The sequence below is a fragment of the Chinchilla lanigera genome, unplaced genomic scaffold, assembly GCF_000276665.1.
Source record: "Chinchilla lanigera isolate Chin_1 unplaced genomic scaffold, ChiLan1.0 scaffold00105, whole genome shotgun sequence".
In the NCBI taxonomy this organism is placed as follows: domain Eukaryota; kingdom Metazoa; phylum Chordata; class Mammalia; order Rodentia; family Chinchillidae; genus Chinchilla; species Chinchilla lanigera.
In genome coordinates, this window is record NW_004955506.1 from 6310003 (window position 1) to 6316067 (window position 6065).

Consider the following 6065-nt stretch of genomic DNA (forward strand, 5'->3'; position numbering starts at 1 on the left):
GTTTTAGCATGTAACGGGTTGAGACAGGGTCTCCCTATGTAGTCCAAGCTGGCCTTGAACTCACTGTACAGCCCAGGCCGGCCTTGTAGTCACAGGGCTCCTCTTGCCTCAGCCTCATGGAGTGTCGGGCTTATAGCTGTGGGCCACCATGCCCAGTTCAAAGAAAGGTATTTTTTAAGAGGGGCAGAACCCTTCTGTGATTTCCTACAAAAGGACCCACCACTCACTCCCCAGGACCTGGCTGAAACAGGGGTAAAGCGGGATTGGGAAGATCTAATGGGAAACTTCATGTGCACGCGTGTGTGCCTGCACATTTGCAGCCTGCTTCCCTACTTTGCAGATGTTCCTGACTCATAATAGCATTTTCCAACAAGAGAATTCCTTCAGCACAGGCCTGCTGCAGGACTGTTTTGTGTAGTTAAAATAACTCATTCAGGCCAGGCAAGGGGCGCACACCTGTAATCCCAGCACTTGGGAGGCTGAGGCAGGAGGTTCACCATCAGTTTGAGGCCAGCCTGCATTACATAGTGAGATCCTCAAAAAAAAAAAATTTAAAAAATTACTCATCCACCTGAGTGATCTCCCAGGTGTCACTGTAGTAGCACTGTGATTCCTTTGTCCTCTACTTGGATAATAACCTTACTTCTCTGGGGCCTCAGGCAGTGGTGTTTGATCTCCTTTCCTTTATCTTTTGCCCTTTTCTGAAGCAAATAATGAAGAGAAGAAAAAAATCATTCCTTCTTGTAAAGTTCAGTAATTGTGGCACTGCTGCAATTTTTGATAACCTTATTAGCTAGATTTCATAGGATATTCCAGATTTTAAATATTTTGGCAATTTGGCATAAACCATTAAAATGCTTGGAGGTTACAAAGCATTTGGCCTGAGAAGTTTTAAAAAGCTCATTTGGTGGCACCCTCCTGTAATCTCAGCTACTCGGGAGGCTGAGGCAGGAGGGTCATGAGGCCAACCTGGACAGTTGAGAAGGGCAGAGGATACAGCTCAGTGGTAGAGTGCTTACCTAGCATACATGAGGCCCTGGGTTCAGTCTTCAGTACTGGAAAAAAAAAAAAAAAAAACATTACTCAGGACACCTTTTACACCCAGAAATAGTACTGAAAACTTTGATACAAGCCATGTGTTCTGATTTTTGGTTCATAAAATATAATCATGGATACTGTGGCTAAAGGAGAAATGGAAATTCCCTAGTCTCTTATTTAATATCTGGCTTTGTATGGTTCCATGAACTTTATCTGAGCTGCTAAGTTATCCTTTCAGTTGATCTCATGTACACAATCATTCTATATTTAAAGATTTAAACATGTACCTCTTAATGAATTTTGTTTCCTTAAAATCAATGTTAAGACATGTCACTTGATTTTTTTTGGACCTGTTAACTGTTTATATCTGTGGCATCTGCATCATACAGCCAGTTGTGCTAGAGTCAGTCCTGAGAATATAGTATAATTCAGTGAAAACAGTTTCTGTCTTAGCACCTGACATAAAATTCATCCCAGGGATGGTGGTGATACAAGACTTGCAGATTACAGCAGAAATACTGTATGCTGACTCAGCCTTAATCTTTCCCCTGGGAAAACTGATTGTGTTAAGTTGAAGATGATCACTGGTTGTATCTGATAGTAGTTCAGTCTGGAAAAAAGTAATTTACATCTCATCGACTGACCTGTTAATGGGAATTACTTCAAAATTTGTGTTTAGATACTGTACTTACAGGCGAGTATTTGTAGGCAGAATCTGATGGTGTCTGAACTGACCTACCTGATTAGGTACACAGATCTGGAATCTAGCTTAGCAGGTTTGAAGAAGTTGCAGACACTGCAGAGCCACCTTCAATCCAGCACCTTGAGATTTATTTAAAAACTAAATCTGACATTTGATACTAGTATTTTTATTAACATTGGAATGTTTTGTCTTGAACTTTTTTCAGTATAATCACAATAAAGATATAGTAAAACCATACTGATTTGTACTTTTGAAAGATGTCACATAATTAAACATAAATTTAAGTCATGAAGGAATTAAAAATAGAGGTTTAGCTATGGGAATCAGTATGGAGATTCCTCAGAAAAACTAAAACTAGAAATGCCATTCAACTCAGCTATACCCCTGTAGGTATCTTTCGCAAGAGAATTAAAGACATTATGATGTGTACATACCCACGTTTTGTTTCATTTTGTTTTGAGACGGGGTCTTGCTGTGCTGTTCATGCTGGCCTTGAACTCACTATGTAGTCCAGGCTGGACTTGGACTCATGTCAGTCCTGCCTCAGCCTCCTGAGTGCTGGGACTACAGCCAGGTGTCAGCACAGCCGGCCAAGGGAAATCTTTCTTAAATGGAAAGGGGATCAAAGCTGGAGGGAGCAGGGAAGAAGGGAAGGTAAAGGGGATGAAAAAAAGGAATTACAGGTTATGTGCACATATCAAGACAAATGTAAATGTACTGCAAACTGTACTAATAAAAATTTTTAAAATAAAATAGAGGTTTATTAGGTTTAAGTTAACGAAAGGGAAACCTGCCTTTCTGTTAGATAATGCTGAGCCCTTTGAAAAAAGTGCTGTGAATAGTGTACACTATTGAAAGTTTGAGGTTTCCCAGCGCTTCTCAGCCTTTTGACTAAGATCAAGTGTAGAATGGGTAAAGTTGAGCGTTCCTCCCATTATGCACTACTAGATACATAGGGAGGCATATTTGACAGTTTGGACATTCATGACTTTAAAGCACAGTTTGTTCCTGCACTTTAGGGCTGAAGGACAAGTGCTCTTGTCTGCTAAGTACCCGTTTGTCTTCAGAATACTTGCTTTCTTGTAATGCCAGATGACACATGCCTGGGGGCCTTTTAGAGTTCCTAAAACTAATAGGTTGTATTCCTTGGGTTTCCTTCACTGTCGAGTTTGGCTGGAGATATACAACTCTTTAGATTTATCCTGGAGTTCTCTGGGATCCATAGTTCTTCAGACAATTGCTGCTTGAGAGTTCCTCCTCCCAGGACCGGGAACTTTGCCTTTGAGTTGGCTGTGAGATGAGCTCCAGAATGCATTCCCTCGGGGGCCAATCCAGACCCAACCAGCCAGCGCCTGCCTGCCCAGGGACCAGGCTGACAGTCCCCTCCACATGCACCTCAATCTTCCCAGGCCCTGGTACCACCCAGGCCAGGCTTTTTATTTCCTGATATACTTCTGGGTCCAGATGAGGGTGTGGTAGGCTTGGACATGATGATGGGGTGCAAATGCTGCATGTTCAGCAGGTACTTAGAGTTGTGCCTCTGGAGTCTGCATGTACCAGGAAGTCCTTGCAGCTCTGGAGGAAGTTGTAGGCATGGTGGACCAAGAGTCGGCCTTGCAGGTGGGCTACCACCAGCACGGGCCTCGGGAAGCTCATGCCTGCTGCGTCACCTCTGCTGCTGGCCAGCCTAAACACTAAACGGCTGGCTGTCCTAAAAACCAGGTCAAGGTGTGCTGCTGGGTTTATTTTGTTTTTTTTTTGTTGTTGTTTGGTTATTTTTTGACTTTTTTTTTTTTTTTTGAGACAAGGTCTAGCTCTAAGGCTGGCCTTGAACTCATAGTGATCTTCCTGCCTCAGCCTCCCAAGTGCTGGGATTACAGGTGTGCACCACCATGGGTGGCTATTTTTTTGGCTTTTTGAGACAAAGTCTCACTACGCAATTCAGGCTGGCCTCAAACTCACTATGTAGCCCAGGCTGGCTTCCAACTTGCAGGGATCCTCCTGCCTCAGGCTCCCAACTGCTGGCATTATAGGTATGTGCCACCATTCCTGGCTCCATGCTGTTGATAATGTCCTTTGCTCCACCCAGGCTGGCTCAGAGGTGTCGGTCTCATTGGCCCACTCTCGTCACGGCCACTGGCCCTAAGGAAAGAACCACCCACCAAGAAAGGTCCTCAGGATGGGCTGTTTGTGCCCGATGATGACGGCCTGTCCCTGCCATCGCATGTGCCCGTTCAGATGCTGCTGCTGCCCTGTCCACTCTGTGGCAGTGCTGGCATCCACCGAGCTATGGATGCTTAACCCCTTGGCTCTCACATCATGGAGCCCAACACTACTGACCCGTGTTACAGTGCTGCCGACGGTGGCAGGACAGTGCCACCATCCTGGCCTCAGAGGCACGTCCTGTGCACAGGGCTTCTTGTCTCAGCCGTGCCAGGTCACTGGGTCCTCCCAGGCCATGTGGGGAAGCAGCACCTCTGAAGGGACCATCAGGGGATCCTGCAGGTCCTCCTGGCTGTCTCCCAGTACAGGGCTCTGCAGGAACGGGCCGTGGGCAGAGCCGCTAGTCTAGTCAAAGGCATGCATGCAGAGGAGCACCCCTCTTCCATCCTGCCGCCCCCCACGCCTCAGCGGTCTGCATGGGTCAGGAGCGCCTTAGCTGAAGGCCATGTGCTCTGTCTGGAGGGCACTTAGCCTTTCCACTAAGATGCATATTCCTCAAAGCAAAGTGTAGGCACAGGGTAGGGAGTCCTGCCTCTTCAGACACAGGTGGTCTTTGTGGCTCCTACAAGGGTGCTGTGCCACAACTCCACTGCTAGCTTCAGGGTGCAGGGAGGCGGCAGCCTGAGGAGTTGTCTGGGCTGGAGTCCAACGCACTCTTGGGGACCCTAACCTGAGGAGCTAGTGCCTGCCCTGGTCCTACTGTACTGCCCAGGGGCCTGGCGCAAGCCAGAGGGACCCTCAGAGGCTTGCAGGATCTGGATGTGGCCACAGGGGGGCAGTAAGGCCCAGCCTGTAAGTGCCAAGGTGGGGGCTGGGCTCAAAATAGGGTGACTCCATCCCCAGACAGGTGTTTTTGGTTTTGTTTTGTTTTTGTTTTTGTTTTTGTTTTTTTGGTACCAGGAATGGAATTCAGGATCTTGGGCTTGCCAGGCAGGCACTCTACCACTGGCGCTCTGAACCCATGCTCTAATTTAGGAGCCAGGAAACACACAACATTCCTACAGGGTGCGCTGTAGCAGTGGCTACAGGCTGGGCCTCTGCTCTGATCCGTGATATGATTGGCTGAGACACACACAACCAGACCAGACCTTCTGACGCGAGAGAAGTCTTTATGCGGGGGAGAGCAACATGGTGGGCTGCCCAGGGGACTAGGACAGCCCTGAGCTGAGCAAAGCATGGCATTTTTAAGCTGTCCTTTTTGGAGAGGGTGTCTGTGGGCCAGAACGTTTTCTGAGAGGGGGTGTCCGTGGGGCGTGGGCCAGAACAGCCTGTGCGGGGGTTGTCGTTTGTCAGAGTTGAACGTCTGGTTCTGCCAAGGCGGATAAAGGCGAGGTCGGCTTTTGTAGAGGGGAACTGAAGGGGAACAGGTGAAGAGGAAGGAGTTTTTATTAACTCCTTAATAAAAGAGCTTAAATTTCCCACGGCGGGGAGGGTTGCCTTGTGACTTATCAATCTGCAGGCAGCCGCCCTGGGGCCTGTGTCCTGATACCCGTGTGGGCTGCACTGGTCACACTTCCCCCAGGCGAGGGGCCCTGCTAGGTGCAGACTGCAGCCTCTTCAGAGTGCTGCCCGCTCCAGCTGGTGTTTATTTGCCAGGGGCTGATATTCTTGAGGGATGCTCTATTTCACCATGGCCAGGAAAACAACAGCTTGTGGGGCCAGAGGTCCTGGTTTCCCAGGGCCACCAGCAGCCTGGCCAGGCCTTTCCTGGGTGGGAGGGGCAGTGTTCCCACCGTTGCACCAGGGCTTCCTGCCATCTTCCTGGTCAGCAGTCACCTGGAGTAGCCTCAGCTCATCTCCCCCCATGTGGCCTCGGCAGGTACCACCCCTTTGAACCCGACCCCTCAGGAGATCTCAAGGAGTCTGAGCCCTGCCCAAAAGTGGCAGCCTCGCCTCCCCCACCTGGCACCACTCACCAGCTCTTGGGCAGAAGTGTCCTCTTTTCCCGCCAGCAAGGGCCTCTTTCAGAGTTGTGCCCATAGAGTTGACTCCCTGAATCCTCCTGCCCTCCCCAAAGTCCTCACCCCAAGGTGCAGCCGCCCTTGCTGAGCAGGCCAGGTTGCAGGTGCCCTGGGCCCGGATTCTGCCTTCCTGCCTCTTC